Raw genomic sequence first — 20,624 nt, forward strand, 5'->3', positions numbered from 1 at the left:
AGTAAAGAACAGAGCTAAATGAGAATCCTTGTCTCCTAGCAAAATAATAACCCAGAAGCCCTGGGAGCTTGGAATACGCGAGTACAGAGAGGGGAAATGGTGAAGGTAGTCTATTTGGGATGTGATTCCAGTTAATAGGGGTGAGGAACCAGGGAGAGTAAAACAGGATAGAAAAGAAAGCCAATATAACAATCCTTAGTGAATGGTTTGATATAGAATACTACAAAACAGTGAAAAACAACCAGCCACTAACCTACAAAATAGGTGAACCCCACTGGCATAACATTGCATGTGAGAAGTCAGACCCAGATCAGGATATACAGTATGAATCTATTTTAAATTCAAAACAGATGGTGCATAAGCTAACCTTCTGAGGTGTCCAAAATATTCTATATCTTGAACTTGGTGATGGCCACATAATGTGTAGGTGATGGCCTACACACACTCATAAACCTATATGCATAAGATTGTGAAGTTTTATATGTGAGTTATGCTTCAATTTTTTTGTCTTTTTTGAAAGAATGCTTTATTGAGTTGACCAACACTGTAGCCAACAGCTGTTCAATTCTGCAGGGACCTTCATGGTGTTATTTAGAATGAACCTTAAAAGTGCTTACCTGAGGGATGAGAGGGAGAAACATTTAAGCATCACGTCCCAGTGCCTATTGATTGAGTTTTCCCTGATGGGGTATTAATTTCCCCACACCTACATTTGTGCCAAGTGGCACCCCCAGGTGTCCACACTTGTGGACTTGGAAAAACCCCAAGGCAGAAAGCAAGAGACAGACAGCTCATGTTTGAGATGAGGCACTGGCAACATAAAAGAGATGGGAATCTGCTAGCAACTGTTCTCCATGACTGTGGCTGGAATCAGAGGTAAAGCTGAGAAAGATGTGAAACAATAATCAAGATATGTCTGATCCACATAGACTTCCCACACACGCCAAGGACATGGTATAGTAAGTGAAACATAAATGTCAAATTCTGGTGGGTATAAAAAGTGTACTCTAGGGGAACGGAGGGAAAACAGGATGGGACGTCATCAGAGAGTGAGAAAAACCATGAGAGACTCTTTTCTTTTTTTTTTAAGATTTTATTTATTTATTTGACAGAGACACAGCGAGAGAGAGGGAACACAAGCAGGGGGAGTGGAGAGGGAGAAGCAGACTCCCCGCTGAGCAGGGAACCCGATGCAGGGCCCGATCCCAGGACCCCAGAATCATGACCTGAGCTGAAGGCAGACGCTTAATGACTAAGCCACCCAAGTGCCCTATTTTTTTTTTTTTTTAAGATTTTATTTAGAGAGACTCTTAACTATAGGAAACAAACTGAGTGTTGCTAGAGGGGAGGTGGGTGGGGGAATGGGGTAATTGGGTAATGGGCATTAAGGAGGGCATGTGATATGATGAGCACTGGGTGTTATACACAGCTGATGAATTATTGAACACTACATCTGAAACTAATGATGCACTGTATGTTGGCTAATTCAATTTAAATAAAAATTTTTTTAAAAGGGTAACCTTAGTGAAAAAAATGGACAAATGATAAGAAAACATGATTATATCTCAAATAAAATATATCCCACTTGGTCTTGTGATGCTTTAAATTCAATGATCCCCACATGGAAAAGCACTGCATATGTATGGGAAATAGAGAGGGGTGGAAAGGGTTGTATTGCATTCTCCACAGCCTTCCTTTTTCACAATGAAGCACTAGTAGGTCCAAAAATAGATAAAGTGAGATCAATATCAGTGGAGATAAATTGACCAATGAGGAGATTCCTTTAATGATAGAGTAAGAGAGCTGAGAAAGAGCTTTAGATTAATGTCAAGATTTCCCAATAATCAAATACCCTGCAGTTCAGGCACTGAAACTTCATTAACAACTTATGAAAGTTCCCTTTGCAGCAAATAACTTTGAGCACTTTGTAACCTTCTTTAGAATAGGGGGAAGGACTGAGAAATGTGTTCCTTAGCAATAAAATTAAGTATATTTATATAAATTAGTCTCTCCAAGGGTTCCCAATTAAATCACTGCCTTGACTCTCTAGCCAAATTCAGCTGCTAGAATAACACCTTAAATGGGCTACAGCAAAACTTAGCACAAGCAGAGAAAGTGACAGAGGCTGTGTCAATCATACAAACAGATGTTATGGATACTGTTGTTACCTGACTGTAACCAACCTCCCTTCACCCCTTCCTTCTTTCTGTCAGATAGCCCTTCCACAAACAGCACACTGACTCAGTCCTGATATGACTCTTATATAGCTTAAACCAGAGAGAACATTCCATTTTCCTAGGCTCTATTATTAATTCAGAGTGTCATATGACCATGGTACATAAGCATTTCTTCTTCTCCCTTGGAATGTTTTTTTGGGTGATTACAAAGCCAGGAACTGTGGCCATCATCTTGTTTAAAGCCTGAGAACATACCATGAACAGAGAGGAAAGGAGAGTTAAAAGAACATGGGTTGAGGCAACTGTGAAGCCCAAAATGCCTCTGGACTTGTAAATATGGGGCCACCAATTTTCTATGTTATTTCAGATTGTTTGATCTGTGTTTCATCTTGCTGCTGATTCATTTATTTTGCTTTTTTTTGTTTCTATTTTTAATAACTTTGACCCCTCACCAAATAAAAACTGGATGAGCCAAATACCAACTGCTGCGCTGAAATACAAGCAGGATACCCTGGCATTTCCATTCTCGACTGAGGTTCATCATCATTTTCCATAATTTTTGGAGCTATATGGGCTATTTTCAAATTAATTAAATAAAATATATTTCTTTTCAGGTAAACTGACTTGCTTACCTATTCCTATTTTGTGCAAATATTGTTATAAATTCCAGCTTTAGTAAGGGGCCTCTGAACCTACCCAAATTCATTAAAACAGCTCTGAGATTGTAAGCCGTGGCAATACCTTGGCCTAGAATTTCATCTGAGGTAAGAGACTGGAGAGTAAAAGAAGATGCATAATTCTTTTTTTCATTAGTTTCTAAACAATCTGAGCAACTAAACATATATAAGCATGATTCTGGGTATTGACTGAGTTTAATATAAAAGAAAATTTTACTTCTCCTCCTTCTTGCAAAGCTTTTCACTTAGGAATTTTTTTTTTAAAATCCTGTTAAACTAAAGTGGAACAAACACCAAAAAGCCTCTTATTAACAAGCCTCTTATTATATGTGTGTGTATAATATATATACATATTCATATATATGTATATGCAATCCTATGTATTGAAATTGTTTTTAACTGAACACTAGTTATCTATTTAAAAGATTTTATAAAACCACTAGCTTTAAACACACACACACACACACTAGCTCTTACATATTTTTATCAGGAATCGAGCTCTGGTCTTCCACTGTCCTTAAATCCCTAACTGTGCCTTGATGTTTTTGGTAGAAAAGCAAGTCTTCTTGATGTCTTCAGAAACTCAAAGTCCTTCCCTCACTTTGTATGTCACACCATGCATGCTTTTACCTTTTTATTTACCTAAATTACCTCTGGTAATTTAGACAGAGGATATTCCAAAGTAGGTTTTTAGCAATAAAACTTTACAGCTTGTCCTTTACTTTAGAACTACTCAAAACTGGGGCCCCTGAGTGGCTCAGTCAGTTAAGCATCCAACTCTTGATTTTGGCTCAGGTCATGATCTCAGGGTCACGAGACGGAGCCCTGTGTTGGCTCTGTGCTGGGTGTGGAACCTGCTTAAGATTCTCTCTCTCCCTCTTCCCCTGCCCCTTTCCCTCCTAGCTCACGCATGCACATGCTCTCAAAAATAAAAATAAAAACTGCTCAATACAACTTATCTGTTCTACAGATTTTAAAAAAGCTATTTTGTGTTGTTATGAGTCACTACTGCTTCTATGTGGAGAAAAATTAAGATGCTGAAATAAATGAACATGTCAGTCATTTCTTCTGCTTCCAACCAAATGTGTAAAATTGGTAAGTGTGATTGATAAGCTAGAATGACTTTAAAATAAATAACAATTTCACTTTACAGCTCAGCTTAGAAGGATATCCATTCTGGCTTCTCAGAGAGAATACAAACCACAATTATAGTTCAAATAAACTAGGTTATGCTGCATTAACAAGCAATCCTAAAATCGCAGTGGCTCAAAACAAACAAACAAACAAGGTTTATTTTTCACTCAAACTATATGTCTATTGTAGATCACCCAGGTCTGCTCTGCACTGTCCTCAATCAGGATCCTGGCTAATGGAGCAGCCACTGTTTGGAATGCTATTAATCATTTTGGCAAAGGGAAAAGAATGTGGCAAATCACCCACTGGCTCTCCAAGTGGAGAAGGTTTTGCTTGCATTCTAATGACCTAGAAGGTTTTGCTCACATTTTAATGACCAAAGCAAGTCTCATGACCACTCCAGGAAGACAAGGAAATGCAATCCCAAAATGCCCTGCAGGAGAAACCAAAATAACTGGCAACAGCATTAATGACTACCACATCATCATACATATATTCTTTCAGTTTCCTGCTACAAATCTATAAACTTTCTTCTCCAGCCATCTTCTCATCCTTCCCTACTATAACAGTAGAAGAGAAGTCCTTCCTCTTGACAAGATTTACCCTCCCTTATCTGCCTCTATCAGGTCAGGACCCAGCTCTACAGATTATACCCTCCCTCCTGTATCTTCAACTCCTTGGTTCTACCCCCCTCATTAGAATTTATATTTGATTTTTCTAATTTAAAATGTAAAAATTCACCTTTCCCATTTCTATTTCTTCTCAACCATCACTTTGCCTTATTCCTCTCATAGCCACATTTTTTTAAAAGAGATGTATACATTCCCAACAGCCATTTCCTCAACTCCTATTCATACCTCAACATGCTAGATCGATTTCACCACTCTAGTGACATTTATTAAAGTCACTAATGACTTCTTGTTGCTAAACCTCAAGTGCACATTCTAGTTCTCATATTAGTTAACTCTTGGCAGGAACGTCTACTCCCTCATACTCCTGAAGATACTTTCTTCATTTGACTCTGTAGCACTACTTTCTTGACTTTCTTCTTACATCTCCAAGGGGTTCTGTCTCAGTCATTTTGAATGAACCTCATTCTCCTCCTGTTCTTTTTTTTTTTTTTTAAAGATTTTATTTATTTATTCGTGAGAGACAGAAAGAGAGGCAGAGGGAGAAGCAGGCTCCCAAGGAGCAGGGAGCCCGATGCGGGACTCGATCCCAGGACGCTGGGATCATGACCTGAGCCGAAGGCAGACGCTTAACCATCTGAGCCACCCAGGCGCCCTCCTCCTGTTCTTTAAATAGTGATGTTCTTGGGCTCTTGCTCTTGTCTCTTTTTTCATCTCAGCCAACATTAGTCTCATCATCATGGGTGACATCATTCATTCCCATGACTTCAATTATCATCTACATGCTGAGGACTCCCAAATCTCGATGCAAAAAGCTGATACAATTTCACAGTTATCCTGCCTACAACACTACACTTTCAGTGCTCGCCTCTGTTCATGTAGTAAATATCATCTAATTTCTAGATGTACCAGATCTGATTCACATGAAACCAGTCAGCTTTGAAGTCAAAAATGAAAACATAGGGCGCCTGGGTGGCTCAGTTGGTTAAGCGACTGCCTTCGGCTCAGGTCATGATCCTAGAGTCCCAGGATCGAGTCCCGCATCAGGCTCCCTGCTCTGCAGGGAGTCTGCTCCTCCCTCTGACCCTCCCCCCTCTCATGTGCTCTCTGTCTCTCTCATTCTCTCTGTCTCAAATAAATAAATAAAATCTTTAAAAAAAAAAATGAAAACATAAAAACTAACATATAATCTTTTATTAGCACTTATCTAAATTTTAGTAAAATAATAACCTATGTGTATGTTTGTTCAATATCTCTTTTTTCCTGGGCTGTGAGACAGTGATAGTGTCCCTTCTCTCTCTAGGGCGTGACACAGTGGTGCTCAATAAACAGTTGTTAACTACTGTTGCAATTCCAATTCCATCCCATCTCAAACATCCTTTCTGGATGGTCTGGTATACCTGATTATGTGCAGGTGCATTGCAGTGCACGGCCTACTAGAAGTTGTTCTATCTCGTTACACAGGATAATATGCTGCTACTCAACTCCAAGAAATGATAAGCCATGATTATTAATCTGAATAGACTAGGTTGTACTGCATTAACAATCAATCCTAAAATATTAGTGGCTCAAAAAAATCAGGCCGTATTTATTCATGCTACCTCTCTACTGATGTTTTCCACCAACAGAAGTTCCATGAGAAGTGTTATAGCCTGAAATGTGTCCCTCAAAATTCATATGTTGAAGCCTTCAATGTGACTATATTTGGAAATAGCACCTTTAAAGAGGTAATTAAGGTTCAATGAGGTCAGAAGAGGAAGAAACACCAACGGTATATGTGCACAGAGAAAAGACCATGTCACAGCAAGAAGACCATCTGTAAGTGAAGGAGAGGGGCCTCAGAAGAAATCAAACCTACTAGCCCATTGAACTTGGCTTCCTAGCCCCCAGAACTGTGAGAAAATAAATTTCTGTTATTTAAGCTACCCAGTCTGTGCCATTTTTAAATGGCAGCCCTACCAAACTGATACGAGCAGTAAAAACTGAAAAGTCACTGGTGCCAGTATCCTATTCATGCTGGGATACTGCCCTGCTCCTGTGAAGTTCCAAGGATCAACATGAGGAGCAATTTTCATTCACTGTCAATGGCAAGAATGTGATGAAGGACATGGTAGATGATCTGACTTTCCAAATGAGGACCAAGTCCCTCCAAATAGTCACTCTACCCATTAAGACCAGTCTTCTCCTAGGGACAGTATTGAAAATGCCTGAGGGAGCAATTCAGTAGAAGGCAAACAAAACCTATCAGCAGGACATAAGCAGATCTTACAGGAGAGGGAAAGAATTGCCCTGGAGGATCTAGATATTCCTCCCCTTAAGAAGAATTTTTTTATTAAAAAAAAAAAAAAGAATTTTTTGAAATACTGCATTTCCTCACTAATTGGAATAACAGAAGTGTTTGGCCCTTGGTAGTAACCCACTCTATCCCTTTCCTGGTCTACCTTCTTCTTACTGGGCTTCCTCATGCTTCTCCTGCCTGCATAGGCTCTACACCAAGACACAAGACATGTTCCATTAGTGTTACCTGGGGAAATCTCCTTACCTGTCTCACTGATCCCGTTCAGCTCTAGATTAATGACTTAGTTTTTCTACACTAGACTTAGCAAATCACAACTCCAATTCAGCGCCAAAAATTGAATTCTGTCCTTTAAAAACAGTAAGTTATCACACGTTCCTTTATATTCTGTCACTGCATTTGTCAAAAATGTGACAGCTTTTTATTTTGCATATTCTTTTTTTTATTTTTTTTATTTTATTATGTTATGTTAATCACCATACATTACATCATTAGTTTTTGATATAGTGTTCCATGATTCATTGTTTACGTATAATACCCAGTGTATTTTGCATATTCTTATATAAGGCATAAATATTACTTTAATTATGCTACAAAATAGAACAATACTATTGATACACTGTCCTTAATAAGGTTGTCTACAGTGAAATCAAGAAGCAAATGCTCTTTGCTTCTTGATCATTTTTTAAAGATCATTTTTTAAAGCCTGTGATAAAATAGCAATGAGTTTATTATCACTAATAACAGCAAAAACTTAAATATGCAGTTATGATTTCCATTCCTCAGGAAGACAGAAAAGAGTCCCAATCTAAATTCTATCTATACGAGCCAAGACGTAAGGAATGTGACCAAGAGGAGTTATCATGAAGACTCTTTAGAGTCAGCTCCATCTGGTTCTGGTAAAGTCTCCGGTTTACTCAGAAGGTATTACTTGGGAGGAAGATTCAGGAAACTCCTGGACCAAAGAAGATATAGTTTGATGGTACAACAGCTCTGGGGGTAGGATACTGGGAGGAAACACCAAGCTGCCCTGATAAAGTACTTGATTTATTATCAAGCTATTGTTGGCACATCCCAACCCTTTGGAAGTTATCCTAGAATTGCCTCTAATCCCAGCGCCTGCTGCTCCTGTACCTATTTTGCTTCCTATTTGTCTTCCCATTTTGTCTCATGATCACATTACTGATTGTCCCATTCTTGAAGCCCATTTCCTTTTTTTGAACTTTCTGTTCCCAAGAGATTGTCCAGTGCGTCCTCTTGGTCTCACAAGTGGTTCAGGTAGAGTCCAATGACTCGCAATGAATCTACTTGTCTCTGAAATCATTGCCAGTGCCATCTTTCCATAGATGGTCTATCTATGGACAGTGACAGACCTCACTATAGTGTCTTGGGCAAAGCTGTTGATCCCCATAACTGTGTGGAGCAGGAGAGAAAAAGGACGCTTTGTTATGACTGAGTTTACTCCAGTTTTTTTTTTTTTTCTATCCCTGGTACTCTACTCAATGAGGAAGTGGTTTCAATCGTGTTTCCCCTCTTCCTATCCAGGACAACAGTTTCTGGCTCACATCCTATCCTAGCTACCTCAACCGTGAACACACACTACCTACCAGCAATGCCCTACTCCTGCTAAAAAGCTCAGCCACTTCTGCCATGAGTTATGTCAGTAAAATTAACATGACTCCTGTTTCCTTTTCAACTTTGCCTACATCAGTGACTTTCTATTTCTCTAAACAAACGAAATAGCTTCAGGGTACTGCTTTTTAAAAGCCTCAAGAATGAGGTCAAAACCAGAGTTTTGAGAGTGGCTGACAACTTGAAACATATTCACACTGTCACCCCACCTCAAAAAGAAGCATCCCATAGCAGCTCCTCTCTGCAGGCATCTCTCCTAGCAGTTACCTCCCCTGCAATGCTGCCTGCTGCCTTGCTTCTGCACGACCTTGGAGGAGGTCTCTGCCCCTTCCCTCGGAGGCACCCATTTCAGGTTGCCATCTCACAGTGACTGAGGTGTTCAGCTGTCACTAATTTACCCCATGCAACCAGGAGTATGATTACAATGCAGTTCTCTCTTTGAATAAATAATGTAGATCTGCCATGAATTTGCCCTGTGGAGGTCAATTCCAAAAAAACTTTTTACTCTCTCTACAACGCTTCTTTACTCAGGCTTGTGCAAACAGCTACTGCTTATTATCCCTCTTGGTGAAGGAAGGAAGGGAGGAAAATAAAGAAAAAAACCATCACATACATCGATCTGAACACATATTGGTATCTGAAGCCAAGCAAGTATGCTAGATGTTCACACATGCATTTTTATTTTTGCAGAAAATGGGTCTGATTTGAGCACTGTCTGAATCCAAAATCCATATTCTTCCAATATATCATGGCGCCAGGCACCATACATAGCTGGTATCCTTTTAAGAAATGGAGGAAGAAAAAGTATGGGATGAGTGGCCATTGTGCTAGAAAGAATTGCCTGTGACACTTCTCTGGTTGTTCCAGTCTCTCACTGACCTTGCTTCACCAAGTCTCTTGTTCATTTATCCTTTGCCTATATAGTGTGACCTGAGGGACCAAAAAATGTCTCTTCCACCTTTTGATGACCATGCCTGAAACTTTAGCCTTGCTCCCCTCAACTCTATTTGGATAAAGAATCTGTAGTCATCAAGAATTCCCATTTAAAATAAAATGCTACATTGATCCTGGGATATATTTGCTGGTGGCCAATGGGCACACCTAACAGATGACTTAACTGAATGTGTATTTTAGTATTTGATAGAGTGAACCTCAGTAATAGGAACTCACTAAGCAGCTTAGTTTTGGTGAGGGGGAAGAAGAAGAAAAGATGAAGTAAGTAAAAAGTCTAAAAGTCTAAAGGTATGAGCAGCTTAGAGAAAACAATCAAGGGCAGGCACAACCCAATTAGTAAACTGGGGTAGTGGTAAAACCCTCAAGGTGGGAAAAGGAGGTAGAAAGAGAAAAATAGAAGGGTACAAAATTCCATCGTGGATTAAAAGACAACCCCACTCAAACTGATTGGGGGAGAGGAGCTTGAACAAATGATGAAAAACTAGTAAAAGAAAAGAGAAATTGGGCACAACAGACTCCTAAGCTTACCTCTATTATAGAACACATACCATTCTTGTTGAAATTGTTTCTATTTCTATTTGCATGCACCCTCCATTAGATCATGGGTTTTTAGAAGAGAGGAGCCTCTGTGTCTATTTTATTTGTGTGAGACCAGAGCCTAGTGCACTGCCTGGCATGAGCAATTTAATTCTTGTTCAATGGATGCATGAATGAAAACAGTTTCCTTTCTTTTTTATTTCTCATACATAAAATCTTTGCTATGAAGAACCAGATATACTTCATATATGATGGAACTTCAGTTGTGTGTTTAGGATTCTTAGAGGTTCTAGGACCCTTTGGTAAGTATAAACTGTGTCATTTACAGAAAAGCAAATATCTTTCCTTAGAAATGTGGTAATGCCCAGCATCTAACAAATATTATTTTGGTGATAATTATTATTATTTGTAATCAGCATTTTACTAATTTTCAATGGTCTTTATTTATGGTTGAACATGCTTCTTTACATATTCTGTTTTTATATACATCATTTTAATCAAGCTCTACCCTGACATCTATTACATTATACTTCAATATACATAACACAGATGTAGACGAAATATAGCTAATGATGCCAAAATAGTTCCTCTAGACAGGCTATATATTTTAAATTCAATTTGATCTCCTTCTTATGTACCAAGGGAAAATGTATGAGATTTTTTTTCCCATGCATCCCTCTTTCCTCATTATCAAAGTGTTTATACTGAATTATTTTTAAAAGGCAGCATTTAGTATTCAATCAAGTAATAAGGAGAATGTGTTCCTTCCCAGTGGTTTAATAATAATTCTTGCATCACCAACCCTGAATATTCATGTTATGGAAATGTGTCCTACTTCTATAGATTTCATCACTGTCAGCTGGTGCCACAGAGAACACAGGGACAGTTAGTCAGTCTAAATACATTCAGGATTTCAGCAATTACCAAAATGTCTTCCCTGACTTACTATCAATAATTCAACTTTTGAGGAATATAATACTGAGACACAGGAGACTGACCAATAAATATTCTGCTATTCTTTGGAAAACCTAACTGCATAAAATTGTGATATCACTTGACTCAACTCTTACTTCAGCTATATCCGAATGGCATAAAGATGACTGAGTGAGAGTGTTGTTGGAGTGGGGGGTAGGGTGGGAGGGATGGGGTGACTGGGTGATAGACAGTGGGGAGGGTATGTGCTCTGGTAAGCGCTGTGAATTGTGCAAGACTGTTGAATCTCAGATCTGTACCTCTGAAACAAATAATGCAATATATGTTAAGAAAAAAAAAAGAAGAAGAAGAAGGTAGCAGGAGGAGAAGAATGAAGTGGGGGAAATCGGAGGGGTAGATGAACCATGAGAGACGATGGACTCTGAAAAACAAACAGGGTTCTAGAGGGGAGGGAGGTGGGAGGATGGGTTAGCCTGGTGGTGGGTATTGAGGAGGGCACATTCTGCATGGAGCACTGGGTGTTATGCACAAACAATGAATCATGGAACACTACATCTAAAACTAATGATGTAGTGTATGGGGATTAACATAAGAATAAAAAAATGTAAAAAAAAAAAAGATGACTGAGTGATTCAGTGGGGGAAATAAATCAATCAAGACAGTTTTTTTGTCTTTAGGTAAAGTGACTTATAGCATATTTATTTTTCCCCCATTTTGCTATTAGAACACAGCTTGTCAATGGTCTGATATTCATCATCCTCATTCCTCAAAACATGTATTAATCATCCTTTAACCTCAATTCTGTTGGCAGTATGACCTTGGCCTAGTCACTTAATCTCTCTAGAATTCGGTTTCTTCATCTGTAAAATGAGGAAGGTGGACTGGATTGGGGGTCAAGAAACTTGTTCCATAAAGAAACAAATAATATTTTAGGTTTTGTGGGACATACAGTCTCTGTTACAACTATTCAGCCCTGCTATTTTAATGCAAAAGCAGCCATCCACGATATGTAAATGCGTAAGCATTTCTGTGTTCCAATAAAATGTTATTTATAAAAACAGGCAGGCAGCAAGACAGGTTTGGTTTTATATAGCAGTTAGCCAACCCCTCTCAGGTTTTTTTCAAATCTATGATTCTATATGTTAGATAACTATAAGGCACCTGAACACAAGGGGGAATGAACTCATCTAGTCCCTCAGTGATCTAGAATTAAAGGGGCCTAGAAATTCTCCATTACAAAAAAAATTCCTCTGAAAAAATCAAGGATCCCTAAATAAACCCTATTGATTAACAGATTGACAAAGATTCCTCAATTCTGGCTAGGCAGCACACATTTTATTGGTAGCCCAGGGTATATAGATTCTGTGCAATCCAGGCCAAGTCTCCAGGTTGTTTCTGGAAGAGGAGAGAATATGCTTGCAAGAATGACAGGATTTCACTCCAGGTTTTGTTGCTTTTGACTGCACTGAAGGAACTAATCAGCATTAAAACAAATATTAGGTCACATTGTAGCTTCAAACTTAGAGGAAAAAAAGAGAACCATTTTTGCATCTCTGTGTAGAGTACCTATTCCACTGAGTAGCTCAGATGGATAAAAGTCTCAAAAGTCAACGTCATGAGTTAATCCCTTGTGAATGTCTGTCTGTGAGAATCTGCAGTTTCATCCTACTACACACAGAAACACACACATGGAGGGGACAAGGCTTGACAATGCTAGTCTGTGGAGATCTAGTAGATAACTGTATGCTTAAAGAGGATTCTGTCACATTCAAAATAACTTTACAATGTTTATAGGAGTATGATAACTGCCCAAGAAACACGTCCACAGTGACAAAGAATCCCAGGATAATAAAAGGACAGATGGGGCACCTGGGTGGCTCAGTTGGTTAAGTGTCTGCCTTCGGCTCAAGTCATGATCCCAGTGTCCTGGGATCAAGCTCCGCATTGGGCTCCCTGCTCAGCAGGAAGTCTGCTTCTCCCTCCCTCTGCTCTTGCATTCTCGCACTCTCTCTCAAATAAATAAATAAAATCTTAAAAAAAAAAAAAAAGGGAAGGACAGAGTCCATCTGGTTTATAGCAGGGTTTCTCAACCTTGGCACTACTAATATTTGAACTGGATAATTCTTTGTTGCAGTTGTCGGGGGAGGTCCTGTGCATTGTAGGAGGCACAGGATGTAGGTGGATTATGAGCAGCTCCCTATCCCTTCCCTCAGTCATAACAAATATGTTTCCATACACTGACAAGTGTTCTGGGCCAGGGGAGGAGAAGGCAAAGTCACACCTAGTTGAGAACCTGTAGATTACAGAAACTTAAGATACCGAATTTTCCATAAATCATCATCCATGCCACAGGAGTCAAGTAGTACCCCAGACCAAAACTGATATTCAGAAATATTTTATTACAATGACTTCCCATGTCCTTTCTGACTAATTCTTTCCCCCTCCCAATATATCACAGAAAACTCAGACAACAATGAAATGGAGGGGACGTTATCCAGAGAAAGAACACCACTATCTTTGTCCTTTGTCCTTAGCGATATCTAACCCCTGACCAATGGCAATGTTCCCATTTCTAAATTTTACACACAGGGAAATCAGACCCAACTCACTATCTATCCCACTCAACTCCTAGATTACTGTTCATGATTGCTTGCTCCAGTTACAGGTGAAAAGACCTACAGATTCTTAGGACATAACTCAGTGGCCTACATGGAGAGCCTGTAAGAATCTGGGTTCTTAAATCCCGGATCTCAAACTCTGTCCCAGGACCTGCATCTCTTTTTATTCCTACAATATCTAAATCCCTGCCTGGTTTCCACAGTTTTCTTAGGCAATACTGCCTATACTCCAGACCTCACTTCTGGGTCCCTACTATCAGCTATACTTCCCAGCTACCATTAACTATTTGTTGAGATTTCACTGGGTCATTTCCTGTTGCTATCTTCCTCTGTCTACTCTTTTGGGTAGAACCTTGTGGTTCTACTCTATCTCTGTGTTCCAATTATCTCTGTTCTGTAGGGTCTCACTGTTGGGTTGTGGCCATAAAGTCAATAATCTACATATTCATGTCAGTGGAATAATAATCATAGAGGAAAGAGGGGAGAAGCATTTGTGTGGTTACTTCAAAGGCAACCCACCTTGAAAAGCTTCCTAGTATAACCTGACAACCAGAACTCTGATTATTAAAAGAAAAATCATCACAGGATATACTGTTATGGATATGAGGCTTTCCAACATTCTATGTAGAAGTTTCTACCAGTCTCTGATATTACAGGTAAAGAGAGGAAAATCAGCAAGTCAGTAAGGTGAAAGGACCTATGTATGAACAGTTCTTCTCTGCCTGGAAAATAAAAACAGTAGATATAATAACAAGTGGAAACAAAACACAAGATATTAATGTTAAATCTTACACAAAATCATATTTGACTTCAATTTGAGGAGCAATAATATCAAGTCACGTTCAATTACAAATGTAGGTATATATATTAATGCATCCTTGCTTCAATAGTCATATAACCAGGAAAAGTTTATTCAAGCATAAAAGTCACTAGGAAAAGTTTAAACACGAAAGGGATTTTTATTTCACCTCTGAGATGAGATTAAGGAGAAAGTCTGCTTTCTTGGCTTGTGCTGCATATAATAAGGACCAGTGAAAAATATCTGAATCATAAACATCCTAAACTGTGCAGCCTTAACCACAGACATGTAGAAACTCCAAAGGCTGGCAGAGAGAATAGCATGGGCCTGGATCCTGGCGGGTAGAGGGCTGGGGTGGGGACAGAGACAGGGGGGGTTAACCAGCTGGATGTAGAGAGTATGAGAGGTTGGCTGTTAATCAAATCCTAATGCCAAAGGGGACTTCCCCAATGCTCAGGGGAGGTTAATTGCACAGAGATGTCTAGGGTGGAACCTAGCAGTAGGCAGAGACCATGGTAATGCTATGGTTCAAGGAAGAGCCACCTGATTGGAAGCACATTCCTAGCCAATAGCTTAAAGCATATAGACAGTGAAGGGAACAATAAATGTGAAGTTGATAAGTTCTAGAATGGCTGTCATGCCTCAGTCAAACATAATGGGTTCCAGATCAAGCCTTGATGGGAAGAGAAGTACAAGTCAGCAGTAAGGTCGGAAATTAAGGAGGTCAGTTACTAGAATCCATCCACTGGAAAGGATGAAGTTCTAGCTGAGCCCTCCTCATTCATTCACTCATTTATCCAATTCTTTGTTCAATAAATGCATACTAATAACTCCTACCAAACAATGCTAGACACTGTTCCTGGCCCTATGGATTCCATGGGAAAAAATAAGCATGATCCCTGCCCTTACGAAGAGCTTTGTTGGAAATGCTTTGAAAAATAGTAAACATACAGGTTAAAAAATTTCATCAAGATAGGGCTTATAGACACTAAGTGCTAGCAAGATTAAGCTGCCAGTGCCCCCTGAAAAAATCTGCTCCAACCCATAGGCAGCCAGATTGGTAGCAAGAAAAGAAACGTGGTCCTACTACCTTGTAAATAATAAATGGAGGCCTTGATAATGATGATGATGATGATGATGAGTAGTTATATAATTGTTTCAGGTTCTAACCAAGAGATTGAAATCACATTAGTTATTTAAACAGAAAGAAATGAATAAAAAAGAGTTGTTAATTCAGTAAAATTTATTACTTAGTTACTGAAAAGACAAAAAGAGAACTCTAGGGTATCATAGATACATTAACTGTAAGACATAGCGGCCATCCCTAACATTGGAGGAACAAAGAAAAGAAGTTAGAATTATTAACAGAAGCCTGGAGGGTAGACCTCATAGTGCTGAAACTCAGACTCTTAAGGAAGTGGGGATATTCAGAGTGTGGGGAACCTGAGCTCAGAAGGAGGAAGAGTCACATGGGGCTGGATCCCAGACCACTGACGAGGGGAAATGGGCCAGCTGGTACTGGGGTCTGTATGGGCTGGCTCTACGGCTGTTGGGAAAAAGCTGCAAACTGGACTCGACTGCTGCTAATGGAACACAGTGCTGCTGCAGGGTCAAAAAAGCATCGCTAGGGTGTTGCTTATGGGAAAAGAAAGCCGACAGAAAGCAAATAAGAAGAAAAACAGAAAACAACAGCGAAGAAAAAGAAGCATGTTCCATCTACCTCCTTCGGTTTGCAATCTCCCTCTAGCATCCCCCACTGATGGAGTTTAACCAACTGACAAATCAGAAACATGACTTATAGATACTCAGCCCAGTATCAAAAAGCAAAATATAGAACAATGGGTTTGAAGCCAAGAGATGATAGTTTAATAACCAGCCCAACCAATCTAGGACAAATCTTTACGTTTTTGAGACACAGTTTGTCAAATTAGAACACTAATGTCTACCACAAGATGTCTTGAGAATTAGACAAAACGTATAAAAAGCACCTCACATAGTGCTTGACAAATAAAATGCATTATTTCACAATTAATGATTTCCGATCCTGATTCATCCTCCCAAGTACATCTGCCATCCCCAGTGCCTTCCTTAAACAACTACTCTGTAGAACTCCATATGTGGCCTAATCTATTGCCAGAATATATCTCAACAGGAAAAATCTATTTATAAGGCCTCAACCAACAGGGAGCTCTTTTAAGTCAGGGACCATATTTGGCTCTTACATTTTCACTTCCACTCCTCTCTGTCAACCTGAAAATCTGGCAAAAAAAAAAAAAAAAAAAAAAAAAAAAATATATATATATATATATATATATATTTTATCATCATCTTCAAGGCCTCCATTTATATTTATATATATATATGTATGTATATGTATATATATGACCTACATACTTCCTTGTCCTTGCCACTATCAATCTAATAGGCCAGCTTTCCATTAAGACACTTCAAGAACAGTTCTAGAAAGATTTCAAACTTGATCCAACTTCCTTCACTCTAAAGAACAGTCTTCATTCAATACCTTGTGTCCTAAGAGGATCGCATGCCCAAAAATCAAACACAGGAACCCACTACCATTTTTCTGATGTTCTCAAATCAGCAGCAGCATTCCAGACAACAGAGACCTTAAGACTAGGAAGGAGAGCTATTGAAGGTAGAGCAGTATCTGATGCTTTATGGAACATTTTAGAGGCAAAATCCACCATATCCATGAATGTCCCATAGAAACCAACTCCCACATAAAAGCAAAATATAGCTCTTCTGCTATTTTGCCTGAAATCATAGGTTCTTAATAGTTCATTCCCTTCCTGATCCAAGGTTCATGTGGTTCTACCTTTATTAATTATAAGACCTTGGGAAATTTTCTTCAACCTCTAAGCCTCATTTAATTAAAATAGTATTCCTAACATTATCTCACAGGTTTGTTGTAAGACTTAGATAAAACAATACATGCCCAAGCAAGACAGGAAACAGTACTTGTTTAGTGGGTACATAGTTTCAGTTCTGCAAGCTGAAAAGTTTTGGAAATCTCTTGCACAGCAATGTAAATATATGAACTATACATTTAAAATGGTTACGGTGGTAAATTTTATGTTCTGTGTTTTTTACCACAATTTTTAAAAACGTTTATTGAATTAATGTATGAATAAAAAGTTCCTATCAGATGCACAGGTGCGCACACACACACACACACACACAGAATACACATTCATCACTCATCACAATGCCTGGCACATCGTAAGCACTCAAGTATCTATAAGGTTCTGTCTCTTTCCCCTTTGAGCCTCCCAACATTCTCTTTGACTTCAACCTCACCTGCATGAATTTCTAATTTCTCTCCCTCTGAACACTATGTAGGCTTCATCACATTCTGTCCAGGGCTGTTCCTTAACAGTTCAGTGTGGGCATGCTTTATCTTGCCAAGTAGATTGTCAGCTCCTGCAGAGAAGGGACCATCTTATATTTCTTCCATATTCCCCTTCATGTCCAATGCAATCTTTGCATTAACTGTTGGCTGAGATTCTACTTCAAATGAGATGGACCTTCCCAGAGCCAGAACATTCCAGTTACCCCTGCCTGCTCTTGGGCTTCCACTCATCATCATCAATCAACATTTATTTATTGATCTGTTAGTTTATATTTGGAAAAGGGGATAAGAGCAAAGGATAGGGAAATAGGAAGAAAATAAAAAGATATATAAGACATGATTATTGTCCTCAAAAGGCTTACAATCTATTTGCACAAAGCAAACCTAACAATGTTGGTAAAACTGCAAGGAAAAATGCTAAATGTCCACTGAGTATTAACAGACGATACAGGAATTCAGCAAGCCATGGGTACTTCAAAGGAAATTCAACAGGAGATCAGTTTTAGAAAAACTTAAGTACGAGAGTATATATTCTTTAGAATTAAGATGATTCTTCAAGGGGTAAAAAGTGTATCTGCCTACTAACTCTAACTTTGAGATAAAATTATTACATATTTTCAGGGTAATAACAATAGTAACAACAATTTTCATATACTCCAGTAGACTACATACTATCACTAATCCTAAAAGTGAGGGGTGCATCATCCCTATTTATACATAAAGAAACAGTTACTTGCCTGTAGATGTAGAGATAGTAAGTACTGGATTTGAACACATCTGTCTGACTCCAAAGCATGAATTCTTCCCACTATACAATTCATTCATTCATCAAACATTTATTAAGAATTTACTCTGGACAAGCTTTATGCTAAAGACATTAAACTGAATAAAATATGATTTCTTCCTTCAAGGGGCTCATGGTCTGATGAGAAGGCAGTTACATAAAGATACCATCCATACAAAATGTGCTGAGTTTAAGAACAGAGATATGCAAGAAGTTATGGAGCATGTAGGAAGGAAACCTAATCCATCCTGGGAAATCTTGAAAGGTTTCCTGGAGGAGGAGAATTCTTTGTTAAGTCTTAAGGGATAAAATAAATAATAATAGCTTACATTTGTGTACTTACTAGGCAGAGACTATTATTAGCCCTAATTTACAGATGAGAAAATTGAGGCACAGAGAGGTGAGCAACTTGCCCAAGCTTCAGTAGTTTATAAATGGGTGTTAGAAACAGGTTATGTATCTGTTCTCTCTTAATCTCTACAGTATCCTGCACATGAGTAGGAGTTTGCCAGAAAAGTGAAGAAGAGCAAGGCAAAGGCAAGAAACTGCACTAAATGGCACAATATAAAAAGTATAATATGGCTGGAGCAAGAAATAACAAGAAAGGAAATTAGAGAATTATGGGTCAGATCACAAAAGACCTTGTGTAACATGTAAAGTATCTTAGAATTTATCCTATAAACTATGGAAGGATATTGAAGATTTGTACATTAATAAATTATTATGTCAGCTATTTGAAGGATGAATGTGAGTTAAGATTAATGGGAAGGGGATCCATTAGAAGACAGTTGTTACTGTTGTAAAAAAAAATAAAAAATAAAACATAATGTACATTTACCCTCCAAACAATTTTTAAATGTTCAGTACACCAAGAGGACAGATTTAATATGCAGCAAAGAGAAGAAGAGAACCTAAACTTGAATAGAGAGAGCAAGATGGAAAACTTGGAAATAAGACATGTCTAGATGGCAAAAGAGGTGGAACTTGGTGATGAACTGGATGTGCCTATCTCCCTACCCATCAGACTTTCCTATTTTAAATAATCTGTCCGGGAAAATAGAAAATATAAATGTATATGTTTGTCATTTTGGAATTGGCTAGACATAGTGCTAGGCACAGGAGCAATAGGAATGAATAAGACATGCTACCCATCCCAGAAAGGCCTACAGTCTGGAGTAGAAGTAGAGAAGGGCAGTGCAATAAAGGATTATGTGGTTATAAAAGAAATAGGTACATTTACTGGGGATTCAAAGCTGAAGTGGTTAGCCCTAACCAGGGGAGATCAGAGAAGAGTTGAAGGAGGATATGCCTCAAATTGAATCTGAACAGACACTTTCCAGTGGATCACTTGAGGTGAATATTTCTCCAGTGGAGAGTAGCAGGAAAACAGCAGAACAAATAGTTTCAGTGTGAAGAAGGTGGGGAGGGGGGGCAAGATAAATATGTGGACTCCTGAAGGCATCAAAAGTAGAGCAGGAATTTATTAGCTACAGGTTCCTCCATTAAAACACCTAAGCACAAGAAGGAAATTGGGGTCACAGAAGGATGAAGGTGGGAGACAAGATAGTGATCTGCAATAAAACTACAAGAAGCGCTCTGGTTTTACTGCGCTCTCTATGGCCACATCATCACATTCCACCTAGCCCCACCTGAGCTACAGAGTCAGTGCTCATTATGCTTAGAAAAGTGTATTAGTGTATTAGAAGTCTAATAATTCTACCCTAACCTCTAGCATTTCCTATAATTGTAGGATGTCATCTTGAGTTTCACAGTTAGGGGTCTGTACATCAGGCACTACCCACTGCTCTTCTAAAGGATTTTAAGTTACCTCATAATATCTTATGTTTGGAAGCTTCACTGCCTCAATCACAAGTATTGATCTTTGTGAGCAAAAGTAACTTTTTTTGACCAATGTGTTTATACAGACATTATTTTTTTTCCAAATTGTAATGCCTAATGCCTAAAGGACAATATTATTTATAAATACAAACTCTCAGACTTGAAAAAGAACACCTTTATTTATCCTGTTTATTATACAACATCTATGCAAAAACTTCTAAATTTAAGAATCTTCCTGGAAATTCAGG

At 38.7% G+C, this 20,624-nt stretch overlaps 1 long non-coding RNA gene across 4 annotated transcripts in view; it reads right to left on the minus strand.

Annotated features, from left to right (window-relative positions):
• Positions 1-20,624, minus strand: part of LOC123835379 (uncharacterized) — a 459,456-nt gene that overhangs the window by 421,348 nt on the left and 17,484 nt on the right. The gene's annotated exons all lie outside the window — the stretch shown is intronic.

The sequence above is a fragment of the Mirounga angustirostris genome, unplaced genomic scaffold (genome assembly GCF_029215605.1).
Source record: "Mirounga angustirostris isolate CCGP_5_RB_7025 unplaced genomic scaffold, mMirAng1.0.hap1 SCAF_12, whole genome shotgun sequence".
Lineage (NCBI taxonomy): Eukaryota > Metazoa > Chordata > Mammalia > Carnivora > Phocidae > Mirounga > Mirounga angustirostris.